This window comes from Cervus elaphus, chromosome 15 (genome assembly GCF_910594005.1).
Source record: "Cervus elaphus chromosome 15, mCerEla1.1, whole genome shotgun sequence".
Taxonomy (NCBI): Eukaryota; Metazoa; Chordata; class Mammalia; order Artiodactyla; family Cervidae; genus Cervus; species Cervus elaphus.
In genome coordinates this window covers 73129743-73149971 of record NC_057829.1, presented here as the reverse complement: position 1 = coordinate 73149971, position 20229 = coordinate 73129743, and the positions used below count along the sequence as shown (strand labels likewise).

Here is a 20229-nt window from a genome sequence, read left to right as displayed (position 1 = left end):
GGGAGAAGACTGGGAAAATATTTTTAATGATACATGCTGTCACATTACCCTCTCTAACTGCTACTCCCTCACAATGGAACAATAAATCAGTCTGGAGTACTGAAATTTCAATATTTTGAGAGATGGCCTAGAACACCCTCTTTCAGGAGATAGGTGCTGACTGATCTAACCTTTTGCTGGATTATAAGGTCACTCTTGCCATATAAGTCAACCCATTCTAACATCTACCTTTCATAGTCCAACTGCCTGATATAATTATTTTTTCATCCATATATGTAATTATGAATCACCTGCTGCCATCCCTTGCTCTTCCCCATCTAACCTCCAAACTGAGCAACTTAAAGGTAGCAGTTAGATATTCTATTTGAAGAGTCCCATCTTGATACTTTTTGGATTTGCACTGTTGGAAATGTCTGTTTTCAAGTCAAATTTCACTTTCACAGCTGCAAAGGAAATGACAAGAGAAGAAAAACACAGCCAATACATATCAACAATTAATTCCATCCACAACTGCCCAGCTGTTTGTGCATGGAAGAATCAGTCTGTTTCCTTTTGGGGCTTTCACCACTGAAAATGGATACTGCACATGCAGAGACACAAGCTGTTTGTAACATGTCAGGAATGTGCACAAGATCACACAGAGTTGAAGAGACAAAATGAAATCCAGAGCTAGTTTTCTTGGGATTTGCCAGTATTATTTCATAGCTTTAAGGAAAAAAAAAAGAAAAGAAAAGAAAAAGAAACTGTAAGAACACCTCAGAGAGAGAGCAAAATACAGGGAAAAAATTTCTCCCTTCTGAGTATCACCCTACCAATAAGGAGGAAAATTTGCCAATAACATCAGATTTAGTATCAAGCATAGACACTCTGATTTATTGGCATAGACAAGGTGTGACATTTTTCAGAATCCACATGCCCCCAGTACGTTAAATCCAGCCAATACTTTTTGGACTACAGAGCTGCTTGCCCAATGTGTAGTTAGTCCTTAAAAAAAAAAAAATCCTTATAAACGTGAAAGTTGTTGGGAAGCAATGCTTTCACCACAGTCATGCAAAAAAGTGAGTTTTTCTGAGTTAGTTCAGACATTATTTGGCACCCACATACACCTGCCCATTTCAGGGATTCATGTAAATTTACAGATCCAATCTTCTAGGATAACTCTCAAGCAATCAAATTTCTCCTTTCCTCTGCCCATCAGTTTTGTGGGTTTTAAATAAAAATACTCTCTACTGAGTGCCAGAGACTCATGTGAAACTCAAGAAGTATTCTATCCCCTTCTCTCCCTTCCCCTCCAACTCCAATTTTATCTCAAATGTCTGTTTCACTTAAATTTTGTAAAATGTCATTTTGTTATACTTTATTTTCAAACACACAGCATGTCAATAACTTGTGTTTTCAGTATGTAAAATGACTTGTGATTAATTACTGTCATGAGAGTTATAGAAAAGAAAAAGTCATTTTTAGAACAAAATAATTCAAAACAGATTTTACCAATTTAACTTTATTTTTTAAAAAATAAACTAGGTATCCCATGATTGAATTCATCGTTCCAAACACCTCCCCTCTCTTCTTTTGCTGCACAAGAGTTCATACACTCCCAATGCCAGTATTTTCAAACACAACTTGGATGGCATACTCAATTTGGGTACCACTAGGGGCTAGGGCTTCCCAGGTGGCACAGTGGTAAGGAATCTACCCGCCAAAGCAGGAGACACAGGAAATGTGGGTTGGATCCTGGCTCTGGAAAACCCCCTGGAGTAGGAAATGGCAGCCCACTGCGGTATTCTTGTCTGAGAAATCCCACGGGGGAGAGGAGCCTGGCCAGCTGCAGTCCATGGGGGTCACAAAGAGCTGGACACCACTGAGTGACTGAACATACGGGGAGGGGCTAAGGCTCAACCAATGAAGAGAAGAAAAGCTCTCTGCTCCAAGTAATCTTCAGAATGAAGATGCTCTGAAGTGCCAGAACTCAAACCAGCACAATGAGAAGTTGTCTCCAACTAAAGTGCTGTGAAAGCACGAAGTGTGATTTGTGAAAGAAATATAAGGCATCTCAAACAAGTGGTAGACTGAAAACAAAGCACAAAACCAAAGAACGCTTTTATCCTTAACAATCCTCATCTGATCGAGGATATATCTGGGGTAGGAAAGGGAGGAGAAGAAAAGTTTAACCTTGGCTGCGGGGCACACTAGTTTCTAGAAATATGGTATAACTGTTACTGACTCAAACAGCAAAAGAGATGAGCTTTGCTTGGCAAGCTTAAGCTCTGAGGGACACTTAGACTAGTTTGAAATGTCTAAGGGAAGGAACCTGCCCCACCTACAAGACTGGCTAAGGAAAGCAAAGATCTCCCTGAGTTGTTTATATCAGGTCACTTAAACTCATGACAGTCTAACTAGAGCCTTGGGTGGTACTAACAAAGATCATTCAAATGAGGAGGCTGGAGATATGACACTTTGGCAGCTCATTTTTTTCTCCTCAAGAATTTATTGTATTTAATACTAATACATATGTATTTATTTTATTCTTAAAACTTTTACATTAAAAAAAAAACTTTTACATAGACAGCAAATTAGAAAGAATTTTACAGTGAGCACCATACATGCACTAGCTAGATTTTATCATTAACACTGTACTATACTTTATCACACATGTCTTCAACTACCCATTTCTCTTTCCATCCATTAATCTAACTTACCTTTCATGCATTTTAAAGTAAATTACAGGAAATTGTACACTTTCTGTACAATGAAAGTGTACAGATGAAGCACAAATTGAAATCAAGATTGCTAGGAGAAATATCAACAACCTCAGATATGCAGATGACACCACCCTTATGGCAGAAAGTGAAGAACTAAAGAGCCTCTTTATGAAAGTGAAAAAGGAAAGTGAAAAAGTTGGCTTAAAACTCAACATTCGGAAAACTAAGATCATGGCATCTGGTCCCATCGCTTCATGGCAAATGGATGGGGAAACAGTGAAAACAGTGACAGACTTTATTTTGGGGGGCTCCAAAATCACTGCAGATGGTGGGTGACTGCAGCCATGAAATTAAAAGACGCTTGCTCCTTGCAAGAAAAGTTATGACCAACCTAGACAGCTTCTTAAAAAGCAGAGACATTACTTTGCCAACAAAGGTCCATCTAGTCAAAGCTATGTTTTTCCAGTAGTCATGTATGGATGTGAGAGTTGGACTATAAAGAAAGCTGAGCGCCAAAGAATTGATGCTTTTGAACTGTGGTTTTGGAAGGCTCTTGACAGTCCCCTGGACAGCAAGGAGATCCAACTAGTCCATCCTAAAGGAAATCGGTCCTAAATATTCACTGGAAGGACTGATGCTGAAGCTGAAACTCCAATTCTTTGGCCACCTGATGCGAAGAACTGACTCACTGGAAAAGATCCTGATGCTGGGAAAGATTGAAGGCGGGAGGACAAGGGGATGACAAAGGATGAGATGGTTGGATGGCATCATCGACTCCATGGACATGAGTTGGTGATGGACAGGGAGGCCTGGTGTGCTGCAGTCCATGGGGTCGCAGAGTTGGAAACAACTGAGTGACTGAAGTGAACTGTATACTTTCTCTAAATACTTCAGCAGGCATATCATTAACTAAAGTTCAGTGTTTGCTTATCACTTTTTTTCTTTTGGTACAAAATGTACCAACAATGAAGTTGCAGAAAAGATGTAAGTGTACACCTGTATAACCCCAACTCCTGTCTAGATATAGAACATTTTCTTTACCCCAGAAAACCTCTGTCATGTCTTTTCCTAGGCAATCTCCTTCTCCCATATTCCCAGAGGCAATCACTGTTTTGATTTCAAAAGTGATTTTAAACAACTCCAAGTAGTCATGTCTTTGCAACCTGGAGATCAGAACATTCTCTACTACATCACGTAACTTATACTTGGCTGAACAAAATGATCAGATATGAATGAAACAGATGGAAGGAGCCTAAGAAGAAATCATAAGGTTAAAAGGAAGTGTAGATTCATCTGCTCCAATTACTGCATTTCTTGGGCGAAGGAAAAAAACTTAGAAAGCTTTGGTTGTCTGTACCAGTCATCCAACTGCTCAGCAATTTACTGGGTGGACCTAATCTAAGGCTCTTTGGCTGCAGCTCCACATTTTAAGGGTGAAGAGAACAGAAACTTTGGAGATAACACTGGTTTGAAGGAAGAGTTCAACCACTTAAAGGCTATACATCTGAAACAAGTTTTTAAGTTTCAGTTTTTTTAAACACCTGTGAGTCTCAGTTTTCTCATCTGCTAAATGAGGAAAATCTTAGTTCATAGAGTTGTATGGATTAAAAGAAACAGCCGTCGTAAAGTGCCTGGCATACAGTAAATGATTAAAGGGAAGAAACATAGCAAGTGGAGGGAAAATTGACAGTACGAAGTTCAGTTCAACAATATGCACTTTCCACATATTGCTTCTAAGTGCGTGTGCTACCCTACCCCTATATTTGCTCTCATTTTGCATATATATGCCAAGAAAATAACGCAAGCACTGATGCAAGAAGTTTTTCACATCTGAAAAAAAAGGCTTTTCCTTTTCTTCTGACTTCATAGTGACTATATTTACCTTACATTTTTACCTGTCTTTGTATAAACAGCTCATTTTGCCTGAAATGATCTTTCTTTTATCCACCAAATGAGAGGTCCAGCTAAAAGCTAACCTACTTTTCTGATCTTATCAAACAAATTTAAAATTCCTTCGCGTGGGTTTGGGTTTCCACAATGCTTAAAGTAATAGCATTACAGAACTCCCCCTACCAGCTGGCTGCTTCCCTGTGTTTTCCCCTCCTTGAATGAGAGCACCTCTCTATCCCAAAACCCAGCACAGAGCTTAGCACACTGAAACCGTCCATGACTATCTGCTGAATGGACGTGCCTGGGTAAGTGGGTACTTGGTATGATCAAAGAAGCAAAACAACTAAGGCTGAATACTCACCAAAAAAGGAAAGCAAAGTGCCAGAAAAATGGCGGGGGGGGGGCGTGCAGGGAGATAATCATAGGGCACATGAACAGGCACAAAATTTTTAGATTAAAAGCCAAGCATGTGTAAACTTCTGTGTTTTAAGAAAAGTGGCTACCACCAAGCAGTTGGAAGTGCCACTAGAATAATTCAGGCTGTGGTGTGCTTCATATACTTATCTCATGTACCACCCACAACAACCCTATCAGGCTCCTTTTATAGATGGGAATATTGAGACTCAAGGAGGTTAAGCAAATAAACTCATACAACCAGTGGCAATGGAGATGAAAAGCAGAGTGGTGATTTTTCATTACAAGTCATTTTCACATAAGACACTTTTACACAGTGTGGGGAGGCTCTGCGATAAGAAAACCCAGTCGTTGAGGGGCAACCAAACAGTACAAGAGATTCAACAGAAGGAGCAAAAGTCAAAGGGAGAAAAAAGGCCTAGACAAAAAACAAACCAAAGCTGAGGCAGTAAGAGGCGTGTGAGTTCTATGTAGGTGTTATCGTCACAGAAAGTCCGCCACCCAGAGTTATGAAGCGTAAGTCAGAGACGGCCCTGGCATGTGTGGGAGTGCTAAAGAGGAGCTCTGACTCTCAGCATGGCCTTTCTCCCCCAAACTAATCGTTCTCAGAAGTGATAATACAGCATGGATAACCTTGATTAGAATGGTGACCATGGTGTTCACGTATCAAGAATCAAAACTGTTTATTCACTTTGACTCAACATCCTACTTCCTTCTGAGAATTTAAAATGCTCTGAGACAGGAAAAGGGTACTGACTAGACAGGTTCCCTATAATATTAGAAACAGCTTGAGGGTTTAAATCTGGGGGATAGTTCAACACATATTATGTTCAACAAATATTAATTAGGAGTTTGAGATTAAAATATACATACTACAATATATAAAATAGGTAAACAACAAGATCCTACTATAGCACAGGGAACTATACTCAATATTTTATAGTAATCTATAAGGGAAAAGAATCTGAAAAAGAATAGATATAAATACATGTGTAACACATGAAACTAACACAACACTGTACATCAACTATACTCCAATTCTTTAAAAAAGAAGATAATGATGGCCTCACGTTGGTGAAATGAACTCTTACCTGCGGGCATCTCTGACTATATTCCATAATTTCTCCTTTAGGAATACCCTAGTTTTGTCTCCCTTTCAAAGATGGATTTATGAAGGAAAGCCTCCAGCCTGAAGTTTAAAGCCACAAGTCCCTGTGGCTCACCTCCAATACAGCACCCATTACACTGACTCACAGCTGTCTGTTCACTGACATAGTTCTCACACGTGCTGTGAGAAACAGCAAGGCACGCTGCCTCAGGACCTAGCACAGGCAAATTAAAAAAATATGAATGGTAAATGAATAATGTCCTTCATCTGTTTAATACTTGATAGATGGTTATTTGTTAAAAGAAGTAATACAGGATTTAAAGAGGAAGCAATTACAGAAAAGTCATATAGAAAAGGTTGAAGATAAGTGAGATTTGGTTAATATTCAAAATAGCTTTTTTCTGGATTAAAAAAAAAATATTCAACATAATTTACAGTGATTGATGAGTCAAGCCTAACAGAGCTGAAGCTGAAATTCAGCGAAATAGTAGGTCTAAAGATTAGGCATTATCCCAATTTAAGACAAAAGATAATCAAACTTAAGAGTTTGTATTGTATCTGAAGGCTGTCAAACTTCAAATGAGAAAAGAAAAAGTGACTGACTCAACCATGGCATAATACTTCCAAAAACAATGCATTTTATTAACCATCTCTTAAAAGGTGAATAGATTCAAGGGAATAGACCTGGTACAGAGTGCCTGAAGAACTATGGACAGTTGTTCATAACATACAGGAGGTGGGACCAAAACCATTTCCAAGAAAAATGGATGCAAGAAGACAAAGTGGCTGTTTGAGGAAGTCTGACAAATCGATTGCTGAGAAAAGAAGAGAAGTGAAAGGCAAAGGAGAAAGGCAAAGATATAACCATTTGAATGCAGAGTTCTAATGAATTGCAAAGAGAGATAAGAAAGCCTTCTTAAGTGAACAATACAAAGAAATAGAGGAAAACAATAGAATGGGAAAGACTAGAGATCTCTTCAAGAAAACTGGAGATAACAAGGGAACATTTCATGCAAAGATGGGTATGTGTCACTCACTCAGAGCCACACATTCTGGAGTGTGAAGTCAAGCGGGCCTTAGGAAGCATTACTACAAACAAAGCTAGTGGAGGTGATGGAATTCCAGTTGAACTATTTCAAACCCTAAAAGATGATGCTGTGAAAGTACAAATGCCAGCAAATTTGGAAAACTCAGCAGTGGCTACAGGACTGGAAAACGTCGGTTTTCATTCCAATCCCAAAGAAAGGCAATGCCAAAGACTTTTCAAACTACCACACAACAGCACTCATTTCACATGCTAGCAAGGTTATGCTCAAAATCCTACAAACTAGGTTTCAGCAGTATGTGCACCAAGAACTTTCAGATGTACAAGCTGGATTCAGAAATGGCAGAGGAACCAAAGATAAAACGGCCAACATCCACTGGATCACAGAAAAAACAAGGGAATTCTAGAAAAACATTTACTTCTGCTTCACTGACTACACTAAAGCCTTGACTGTGTGGATCACAACAAACTATAAAATTCTTACAGAGACAGAATGTCAGACCACATTATCTGGCTCCTGAGAAACCCATATGCAGGACAAGAACAACAGTCAGTACCGGACATGGAACAATGGGTTGGTTCCAACTGGGAAAGGAGTGTGTCAAGGCTGTATATTGTCACCCTGCTTATTTAACTTACATGCGGAAGACATCAAGTGCAATGCTTGGCTGGATGAAGCACAGCTGGAATCAAGATTGCCGGGAGAAATAACAACCACCTCAGGCATGCAGATGATACCACTCTAACAGCAGAAAGCAAAGAGGAACTAAAGAGCCTCTTGATGAGGGTAAAAAGAGGAGAGTGAAAAAGCTGGCCTAAAACTCAACACTCAAAAAACTAAGATCATGACATCTGGTCCCATCACTTCATGGCAAATAGATGGGGGAAAACTGGTAACAGTGACAGATTTTATTTTCAGGGCTCCAAAATCACTGTGGATGGTGACTGCAGCCATGAAATTAAAAGACGCTTGCTCTTTGGAAGAAAAACTATGACAAACCTAGACAGAGATAGCACTTTTCTGACAAAGGTCTGTCTAGTCAAAGCTATGGTTTTCCCAGTAGTCAACGTTCGGATGTGAGAGTTGGACCATAAAGAAGGCTGACTGCTGCAGAATTGAGGCTTTCAAATTGTGGTGCTGGGGAAGACTCTTGAGAATTCCTTGGACAGCAAGGAGATGAAACCAATTAATCCTAAAGGATATTATCTCTGAATATTCATTGGAAGGACTGATTCTGAAGTTGAACCTCCAATACTTTGGCGAAGAGCTGACTCACTGGAAAAGACCCTGATGCTGGGAAAGATTGAGAGCAAGAGGAGAAGGGGGCGACAGGATGAGATGGTTGGATGGCATCACTGACTGCTGAGTTTGAGCAAACTCTGGGAAAGAGTGAAGGACAGAGAAATCTGGAGTGCTGCAGTCCATGAGGTCACAAAGAATGGGATACAACTTAGCAACTGAACAAGAATAAATGATGAGAAACCCGCATTAAAAAAAAAAACCCTACATAAAAAAAGGGAATAATAATATTCATGATATTCATGTGCTATTAAGAAACCTGCATTCACAAATAATTTTTGCTTTGGAGGAAAGTCCAAAAGAGAATTAAAAATCTATTTAGTTGGGAAAATGTGTCATATTTCAAATAATTTACCCAGTGGAAAAAAGCCATACCAATTTTTAAAAAAATTATCTTCCCCAAATTCAAGTATTTACCTTCAAAGAGTGCTAATTAGCTAGGTGAGTGCCAAGCTAACACATCACAGGACTTAGAGGACTAACAATCTTTACTTCTCCAAGATCAAGCTCTAGAACACGTGCTGCCTACCCACGACAAGAACCACATCCCATCCTTTAAAACTAAAACAGCTTTGAGTCACCAAATACCATCATAAGTTGTACCCAAGACAGGGCAGGAGACAGGTTTAGGAATTTTCTCCCCATGTTCACTCCCATTCCTCAATCCCTCCAGTTCCGCTTGACTTCAGGAAAGTATCTCCTGTGGTTGGTAGATGTGCCAACATTTCCTCAAACAGACAGCATGATAGGAGGTTTAATTAAAATTAAAACAAACACAGAAACAAAAGTAGCCCATAAACACATTTCTTCTTCACATTTAGAGGCAGTTTACTTCAGTTTACTGCATCATACTTTCTGCCTCTAATTATTATTAAAGTTGGAGAATATCAACTTGTTCTGTGCCAAATCTATAGCTGTACTGATTTTTAATCTGCTCTGAATTTATATTTCAAAAAATTATCTTTAAATTCTAAGTTGGTCAGTCAATTCATCAACTAATATCAACTAATTTTTCTACTTTTCTACTTAATTCATTCTTTTAACAACTCATTCAACACCTATTATGCCCTACATCTAAGGAGGCAGTACAACTGGAAAATGAAGAAATGAATGAGATATGATCTCGGATTTTAACATACCAGCAACTTAGTGGGTTGGGGACACAGATGTACAGAACAGACTTTTGCACTCTATGGGAGAAGGCGAGGGTGGGATGATCTGAGAGAACACCATTGAAACATGTATATTATCAAGTGTGAAACAGATCACCAGTCCAGGTTGGATGCATGAGACAAGTGCTCAGGGCTGGTGCACTGGGAAGACCCAGAGGGATGGGATGGGGAGGGAGGTGGGAGGGGGGTTGGGGATGGGGAACACATGTAAATCCACGGCTGATTCATGTCAATGTATGGCAAAAACCACTACAATATTGTGAAGTGATTAACCTCCAACTAATAAAAATAAATGGAAAAAAAAATTATACAGCACGCTGTTATTAGAGCTGCATTACAAACCCAGAGAAAGGAGCCAATTTGAAAAGTTCTTGAGAAGTTACACTGGAGTTGTACCTTAAAAGGATGAGTAGGTACTGGAGGTGGGGGGAGCAGAAAGATACGAAAAGCAACATACCTAATAAACCTATGATTTATCACATGGTTTTATTCTAAATAAAATTAATAGAACTAATAGAAAATAGAGACTAATAGAAAAAGGAGATGAAAGTTGTCACTAGTTAACAGCTTACAGTGGTTTGTATAATTTAAGCTAGAGGAACCCTATAATCTACTAGCAAACCATACACTTTTGTGTCATGTGCTTTTGCTTTCACCCAGATCTTTTGACTTGCATGCTAAGAAAAGAAACTCAAAAGCCATTTATATCCTTTCTTGGAACAATGCTTGTTCTTACACTGCATTAACCAAAGACTTAGGAATAATTAAGAGAAACTGTCTTGGAGCCAGTTAAACTGCAATCTGCCACCATATCACCATGAAAGGAGACTTAAGAATGCTCTAGGTTAATACAAAGGTCAGTAAACAATAATTTGGTCAACCTGGCCCAGATATACTACACCCTATAGGCTCAAAGCCTTAATGGTATCTAGTACAAGTATGGTAGATTTTATGGCTCAGACAGTAAAGAACCTGCCTGCAATGCAGGAGACCTGGGTTCAACCCTTGGGATGGGAAGATCCTCTGGAGAAGGAAATGGCAACCCACTCCAGTATTCTTGCCTGGAAAATCCCATGGACACAGAAGCCTGGTGGGCTGCAGTCCATGAGGAAGAAAAGAGTTGGACACGACTGAGTGAATAACAGTTTCAAGGAAAAAAAGAAAAAAAAGAAAGCCATAACTGATCACAAGCATTGTGTTCGAAAGGCACCTAAATGCTCAAACTCACTGACCCAGAAAGATGCTTATACATATGAGAAAGATTTTTATGAATTGGAAAATTTGGCTAATCCAATGAAAGGTGAAAAGAATACCATGTTAAATTGCTGAGAACAGACCTCCCATTTTGACCAAGTTACAACTACTGTTGTTGCTTAGTCACTGAATCATCTCCAACTCCTCAACGGCATGGAGCCTGCAGGCTCCTCTGTCCCGGGGATTTCCCAGGCAAGAATACTGGAGTGAGTTGCCATTTCCTCCTCCAGGGGATCTTCCTGACCCAGGGATCGAATCCTGCATTGGCAGGTGGATTCTTTACCACTGAGTTACCTGGGAAGCCCATTATATTAGGACATAGCCAAGTTTTTAGAGCATATATTTTACATAAAGCAAGTGTTATCTGTACTTTATATTCATGAATTCACACCTATAATATCTAAGCACTGACAAAAAAGCAAAAAAGTTCAAACTGAGAGGTTTAACCCTAGTGCAGAAATTTGTCAATGAAACATGTATCTTTGGATGGTGTATAAGTAACTTCCTTAGAATATTTTGAGAGAAGGAAAAACAAAACCAAAAAAGTCCTCCTGAGAACAGCTTTTGAACCTCTGAGAAGGGAGGTGGCTAGAGCAGTAGAAAAAACTGGGTGGAAGAGGAAAAAGGAGGAGCTAAGATAGTAGATGAAGAGACAACTAAGGAGCCAAGAGTGACGCCAGATAAGGAGGATCAAGTAACTGTAGCAGCAGTCTGAGGCCGGCACACCCACAGAGAGCTGTGTGGCTTATTTCAACGGGGTGGAACACTGAGAAGTGAACAATTTTGGTTTTGTTTAACTGAAAGATTGAGCAATCCTACAAATGGCAGCAGGAAAAAGAAGGGGTGTTTTTCTAATATAGAAAGTGCTGTTCAATCGCATAGTCATGTCCAATTCTTTTCGACCCCATGGACTGCAGCACGCCAGGCCTCTCTGTCCCTCACCATCTCCCAGAAGTTGCCCAAGTTCATGTTCACTGCATCGGTGACGCCGTCCAGCCGTCTCATCCTCTGATGCCCTGTTCTCCTCCTGCACTCAATCCTTTCCAAAATCAGGGACTTTTCCAATGAATCATCTGTTCACATCAGATGACCAAAACACTGGAGTTTCAGCTTCAGCACCAGTCCTTCCAGTGGATATCAGGGTTTATCTCCCTGAAGATTGACTGGTTTGATCTCCTTGCTGTCTAAGGGACTTTCAGGGATCTTCTCCAGCACCACAGTTCAAAGGCATCAATTCTTTGGCATTCTGCCTTCTTTACGGTTCAGCTCTCACAGCTGTATGTGACCACTGGGAAGACCATAGCCTAGACTATACAGACCTTTGTCGGCAGAGTAATGTCTCTGCTTTTCAGCACACTGTCTAGTTTGTCATCGCTTTCCTGCCAGGAAGCAATCATCTTCTGATTTCATGGTTGCAGTCACCATCCGCAGTGATTTTGGAGCCCAAGAAGAGAAAATGTCACTACTTCCACCTTTTTCCCTTCTATTTGCCATGCAGTCATGGAGCTGGATGCCATGACCTTAGTTTTTTTAATATTTAGTCTTAAGCTGGTTCTTTCACTCTCCTTCACACTCAAGAGGCTCTTTAGTTTCTCTTTGCTTTCTGCCATTAGAGTGGTATCATATGCATATCTGAGGTTGTTAGTGTTTCTCCCGCCTAACTTGATTCTGGCTTGTAACTCATCCAGCTCACATTTCTCATGACGTGCTGAGCGTTTGGGTTAAACAAACAGGGTGACAGCAGACAGACCTGTCGTACTCCTTTCTCGATCTTGAACCAATCAGTTGTTCCATACAGGGTTCTAACTGCTGCTTCTTGACCTGCACACAGGTTTCTCAGGAGACAGGTGAGATGGTCTGGTCTTTTCATCTCTCTAAGAGCTTTCCACAATTTGTCATGATCCACACAGTCAAAGGCTTTAGTGGAGTGGATGAAACACAGATAGATGATTTTCTGAAATTTCCTTGCTTTCTCTATAATCCAGCAAATGTTGGCAATTTTATAGAAGATGTTAGGATATAATAACACTATCATTTTTAAAACTATCAAACAAAAAAGAGCAGTAAATACCTGATATATGAAAATGAAAAATTGACACCTTTGAGGAAAAACACTCTAAAGCCCATGTAAATACAGAGCTGCAATATTTATTGTCATGATACAGTTTTTTACCCTGTGGACTACATCATCTTTCAAACAAGATCCTGCCAAAGCATACTGACAAGAATCTGGGGGGTTGTGGATCAGTGCAGTTTTTTTTTTTTTTCCAATTCAACTTTCAATTTGGCAGCTTATAGAAACAATCCTCAATGGTTGAGTTTTAAAAAGTTACTCCAAAAAACAAAAAAAAAAAAAAAAAAGTTACTCCAAGATAAGCAGGATTTTGATTCCACTGGGCTATTTCCAAGTTGCCAAATCATTAATCTAACACAGCTCTCAAGTCCTTTAAACTGATTCCCGCTGTTCCAATGTAATAAATGATATGATGTTTTAAATAAAAAGGGGAGAAGGAGAGGGGAAAGAGGCCCAAACTAGTACCTTTGGAGTTCTTGTTAAGTTAAAAAAATAACTGGAAGTGGGAGTAATAAGGTAACACACATTTACTACTATATTTTTGAATCATGTGTAACTTTTAAAATTACAGCAAGAATTTTGGTTAGGCCTTCTATCCGAAGCAAATCAGCTGCTTCAGCTTCAAGATTAACAGTTATTTTTACATTTGCTACACTCCCAAAAATGAAAGGTGAAACAATGCCCCCCTGATAAGAGATGTTTCAAGCTTTCTGTAGATGATTTACTACATTAATCACATCTGTTCATTCTTCTAGGCATTAATGGCTACCTTACTACAGGAACTAGAAAAAGGATACTGTGTAGTCAAGCATTTGTCTTTGCCATGACACACAGGATATACCAGATAAATCCTAAGCCATCAGTGCACGGAGACCAGTGTTTTCAGTACAGTGAGAATTTGAGGAGTTGCATCTTCATCAGTTTAACAACAAAAATGTGTAGCTAGCGCTCCAAGGAGCAATCCTTTCTCAAAACAAAGTCATTATATAGATCATACCACTATGAAGAAACACTCATGGAAATAACTCTTATTTCAGTAATTAAAACAAAACAAAACCGAACATTTAATTACAAATACAAAGCAGTATAAACAGCTTAAAACTTATGAAAGAATTTCCAATCAATTTACGAGGGTTGAGTAGGATCAAAAATAAAAAATAGAAGTTGCCTGATCTTCTGAAAATGATGAGCTCAATGTTGTGAAGAAAAAATTCCTCAATTAGAAATCAGATCTTCTTTTAAGTCACAACTTAGAGGTAGATAGAGTTCCTTCCAGAAAGTAGGGAGTTGTTATGAGACCTCTCTACCACTCCCCTCCTCAAAAAGCCAGAGTCCCCAAGGGTAATACCCTCAGTTAAGAGGCAGACCAAGAAAAAGAAAAAACATGTCTACAAACAGAGGGAATTTAAAACACACACACACAGACAAGAGTCTTATCTGTCTTTTCCAGAGCACTGAGTAGCAAAAGAAAAATCTCTCCTGAGAATCTGTAACAACAGGTCTATCCTCCCAAGAATTAGGGATCTGAATTTACACACCAGAATGGTCCACAAAACCTTCCTCCAAGAGAGTAACCTAAAGTGATCTTAGGTTGGTAGCCTCTCCCCCATCGCCACCAGATACCTGGCAGGAAAGAAACACAGGTTTGGAGAACGTTACTCTCAAAACAGGATACCTAAGGATTCCCACAGATAAAAGCCGGCCAAGTTCAAAATTCAAAATTACAAAGCACATGAGTAAACAAAGCACATTAAACAAAAGTCAGCAACAACAAAGTAGAATTTGATACCTCCTCCACCCCCAGAACTGCAGACAATGGGATACTGAGACACAGACTATATAACATGAGTAAAAACTATGTTCAAAATCCTTAAAGACAGAATTAAAAGTATGAGAGAGAAACAAGATAATATAAAGACCCAAGTGGAAAGAGAATAATCTGGAATACAGATTTGGAAAAACTAGTCAGACTGAAGCACAGAAAGACAGAAAAAAATATATACATATATGTAAAAGAGAGGCTGAGATACACAGACAACAAAGAAGTTCAACATACTGGAATTCCTAAAGAGGAAATGGAATAGGGAAGAGGTCATGTTTGAAGAGATCACATCTAGAAGTTCCCCCAGAAATGCCCAGAGACAAATCACCTGTAAAGGACTAGCAGTTAAATTTGTGGTGGACTTGAAAGAAAAAATAGTGGTATGACACCGAAGTATTTCCAAAGTGTTGAGAGAAGATAACTGTCAGTCTACAACTATACATTGAACTATCAAGAGGAAGTAAAATAAACCAGTCTCACTAAAATCTTCTATGAACTTAAAGGAACATTCAAAGGATTAATTTCAGAAAGAAAACTGGAAGGAAGAGCTGAGATGGAAGGAGTGAGCAAAGAAATTGGTAAATGAGTAGTTTCTAAAATGCTATATAAAACGATTGCAATAGCAAATGAAGGGGGGTTAAAAACAAGGTAGAACTAAAATGCCATCACATAAGATGGGAACAAGAACAAAAGTTAAACTGTTTTAAGATCTTTATTTTGTTCAGAAGGGGAGAGAGACAGAGCTATTACCTTTGCCTAGAATATTCTCAAAACCACTAAAATCAATAAAAATAAAACAAGACAACCTAACTCTGCCCACTGGTGAAAGATCTGAACAGGTACTTCACAAAAGAGACTATCTAAGTGACCAATAAATACATAAAAATTGTCCACACCATTAGTCATCAAGGAAATACAAATTAAAACCACAATGGAAAAACAAACAAACAAAAAAAAAACCATAATGGGAAATGGCTATCTATCAATAAGGTTAAAATGTAAAAAACAAACACAAAAAAACTGTGAATATCAAGTCCTGGCAAAGGTGTGGAGCATCCGGAACACTATAAGTCCTTGTGCATTTAGTATAAATATGTTGGAAGATTTTTTGGCATTATCTACAAAAGCCGGACACACACCAGCCCTGCAATCCAGCCATTCCTCTCCCAGGAACACGTTCAACAGAAATGCATGCATATGAATACCAAAAACTGGAAACAAAATCTGAATGTCCATCAACAAAATGGGTAGATTATTGGGTATTCATAAAATGGAATACACACAATGAAAACGAACTACTGTTACATGCAACAACTTGGGGGGAAAATGTTGAGCACAAGAAGCCAGTAGATATTGAATGATTCCATTTACACAAATCTCAGAAGCCTGAGGAGGAGATGCCTGAGAAGGCACATTGCTGTGCTCCTAGTGTTCCATTTCTTGATTGAGGTGAGGTACACAGGGTGTTCATGTTGTGTATATTCACCAAGCCATATCTTATGATTTGAGCACTTTCCTATGCATTATGTTAAACTTATACTTAAAGGTTTACCTGAAAAAACATTAAAACAATTTAAAAGAGAAAAGCCTCCTTTCTGTATTTAAAAAAAAAAAAAGCATATACAAATACTGAATCAGTATGTTGTATACCTAAAACTAATGTACTGTTGTATATCAATTATACCTCAATAAAATACATGTACTGCTGTATGTCAAGTATACCTCATTAAAATAAATATACAAATATTTTTAAAAGCAAATAGTCTTTCATTAGCCAGTCCATTTTTTTATGGTAGATTTCCACACAAATGGATATTCCGTCTTCCTCTACAAGCACCTGGATTTCATCTGTGCGTCACAGCACACTACAGGAAGTTTACTCTGTGTGAAGTATAGCACCCATTTGCTTCACTTGTTACAAAAAACTTCTTGAAGATGCTCTTATTCTGTGTTCCCAAAGGAAGGCTCAACTCCAGTCAATTTTGTCACTGAGACTTCCCCAAGACCACTAGCAGTAAGAGGGAAAAAAAAAAAAAGACAATCTGTTTCTAGACTGTGCTGTACCAGTAAAAGTGAGTGTCAGTGAATAAGTCAATCCGTCAGCCCCTACCATCAGTCCATGACCCGCACTGTCAGGAGGCCATCAGCATTACCTGTGGCTACTTTGACTGTAGTTTGTGGCTCTGCTAGATGAGTCTCACCATCTGGAACACTGTGGCTTCATCCTTATAAATCAGAAAGTTCAACTGGCTTACCTTCTTTTCATCTTTCACATTACAGAGTGGGTGTTTGGAGAAACAGCCATTAATATAACGAATAAGACAACTGAATTTGTTGAAGTGGAGAACTCATGCTCCCAAAATGTCAAATACAGCTGAAAGGATGTTTAAGCTCAACTAATCCAACTCTCTGTTTTCACTGTGAGAATTCTGTTCCCTAAGGCTGCTACCTAAGGTTGCACAGAGCACTTATCTCTTGACTTCAGGCCAGTACTCTTTCCACTCTTACCATAAACGTTAAAGTTGCCATTCAGGAAAGAATGCTCAAATTGGAATCCTCTCTCCTATGGAATTGTTGATTGTCATTCTGCTGAATCATCAATGAAACATTCCATCCCAACTGAGATGAGATACTGAAAAATGTTTCCAAGCTATCTGTCTCACATGAAGAAATGAACTGGCACTGATGAAAGCATTTTACCAGTGTAATAGACATTAGAAAATGAAATCCCAAAGAAGGAAAGAGCTCTGGGTAATTAGTATTGTTCCAGTGGCAAACAAAGATGGTAAGATGAAAGAAGTAGTGTCCTGAGGTTGTTCTAAAGCTTTGAGAGAGAATAACGTGGTAGAATGGTTACAATACAGAGCAAGTATTTAGTTCTCTGTAAAGGAACTGAGTGGTTTATGTTCTTGGGACCATCTTTTAAAAATTTATTCAGAGGGGGTTTCTCCTTGTCATTCAGTTTTTGCAACACACATATCCCATATTTAATTCACTCTGCCTCTAACCTAGTATTTAACTATTGTTCACATTGTAATCTGGGCATATATCCAACCCCTTGCTCCATAAAACACTGGAATAAACTTTGATGTATTAGGAAATTAGAAAAATGAACAGGAGGGAAAGCAAATGCATTTTCACACAAAGTACAGGATACAGCTGTGATCCGTCAAGCTTACGGGACTATCTCCTTAGCTAACAGCAAAGTTACAGAAGTCTCCTTAGTCCAACAGGAAGTAGCAATCCAAAACGTACAAATGTTCCCAAGCCTCAATTCTATTCCTTTCCCTTCACATATTCAGTACACACTCACCCTTTGACCAGGCCTATGCTGAACACACCCATTCAAATAGCCTTGATGAAGTGTCAGTGGTCTATGGATGACAGTCAAGCACTTTGAGAATTCACAAGAATAACCTTTAATCATGATATCTCCAAACAAACAAACAAACAAAAAAAACCCCACCTATGTTGGTTGTACTTTTCTGAGGAAAGAGGTTGTAGTAAGAATGACAAAACCAGTCTTGGCTCTTAAGAAATTCATACTTGAACGAATGATCTTTAGTTTCCCATTTCTGAAAGTTGTTTCCATGGCACCAAAATACAACTAAAAAAAATAGAAACTCCTTTTATATCTTTGCAGGAGGATGCTATGTGAGCTCACAAACAAGACTACCTCACCCAGGCCCAGCACAATAGAAGTGGAAAGGGAGCATTTCATAATGGAGCTAACGTGTGATTATAATGTATACAATGTGTATGAGATTTATAAACTATATATATTAGATTTATAAATTATAATTTAAAAGAACAAGAGTTATCAGTCAAGCAAAGAAGCAGCAAGAGAGAATGTTCTAGGCACTTAGTAGCAGCTTGAGCAAAAGCAACCCTGTATCTGGGACCAATGATAATCTAACAGAAATACAGCAGATTCTTCCTCTAGCTCCACTTCAGGATGGATTTGTTACTGAAAAAGTCCGTTAGCTAGGTATTTGGATGCTGATTACAGGTGCTCAGGTGGATCAACAGGAGATCATATTCCAAATGGTAGTTCTCTGTATATAAATAAGGTGGTGGTTTAGTCACTAAGTGAAGTGAAGCCGCTCAGTCGTGTCCGACTCTTTGCGACCCCATGGACTGTAGCCTACCAGGCTCCTCCGTCATGGGATTTTCCAGGCAAGAGTACTGGAGTGGGGTGCCATAGTCACTAAGTTGTGTCCAAATCCATGGACTACAGCCTGCTAGGCTCCTTTGTCCATGGGATTCTCCAGGCAAGAATACGGGAGTGGGTTGCCATTTCCTTCTCTGGGGATCTTCTCAACCCAGGAAATGAACCCAGGTCTCCTGCATGGCAGGCAGATTCTTTACAGACTGAGCTATGTGGAAAGCCCATTATATATAAGAGAGGCTCAAAACAAAGGAAATAGTGATATGCTCATATGGGTGTGTCTAGAGAAGGGAGGAAGTGGTGAGCATCTTAACCAAGAAAACACTATAGAATTAATTTCAAAAGAATACTCCTTTTACTCACTTGATTTTCTCAGCTTACCTTTTAAATCAATCAGCGGAGAGCACACCAGTGTTGCCACAATCCTTCCAAGTGTTACCACAGGGTCTGACACACACAGAGAGCTCACTCTCAAACAGGAAGTCAGCGTGTTGTCACTTGGATGGTGCACGTTAGATGTGAAAAGGTCAGCGGTGTGGAAAAGAAAGAACAGAACATGTGGAAGGAAGAGAAGGAACTCTTTCTGAGATTGTGCTCTCTGCCACAGCAGGCTCCACAATTTATGAACAGCTGGGAAATTTCCCTTTCACAGGAAAAGGATGACTTCTTAGTTCACATGAAAGTGGAAATGAAAAAAAAAATGACTGTATCACGCAGAAAAAAAGGTGTTTCCTGAAGAAAGGAGACAGAGCACTGCCTTTATTAAAACAAACATACACGCACACACACACAGGAAAAGCAAAATACATGAAAACAGTAAGCAGAAAAAAATCTTTTTCAAGAGATAAAGGAGAAAACTAAATCAAGGAAATATTTCCCATGATAGGAGTTAGCCTTAGTGGAATAATCATCTTGCCCCAGTGGGTTTATCTCAAGTGCAAATGCGCTTAAGTGGAATAAGAACATATTTGCACTTTACATTCATGCAGGAATTTTTATATATTTTTTAAAAAATTAACTTCATTTGTTTTTTTCTACATACACAAAAAGGATCCATGTTTCATCACTAATTTATCAGTAGTTTTTATAGTTTGGATTATTTCAAAGAACTGGTGTTTGAATGGTTTATTCTTTAAATAAATCATACTAATTCTTAGGAAGCATATTCTTTCATTCAACAAAAAAATATTCTCTGAGTGCCTACTGTGCACCAAATACCTGTTTACCTATTTGATACACAGTGGGACACAAGCTTCTTGCCTTCCATGAAGTTATACTAC

General features: G+C 38.9%; 1 protein-coding gene across 8 annotated transcripts in view; it reads right to left on the bottom strand.

The window, feature by feature from the left end:
* The window catches only part of ADD3 (adducin 3), a 130928-nt gene that overhangs the window by 63576 nt on the left and 47123 nt on the right, over positions 1–20229 (bottom strand). The gene's annotated exons all lie outside the window — the stretch shown is intronic.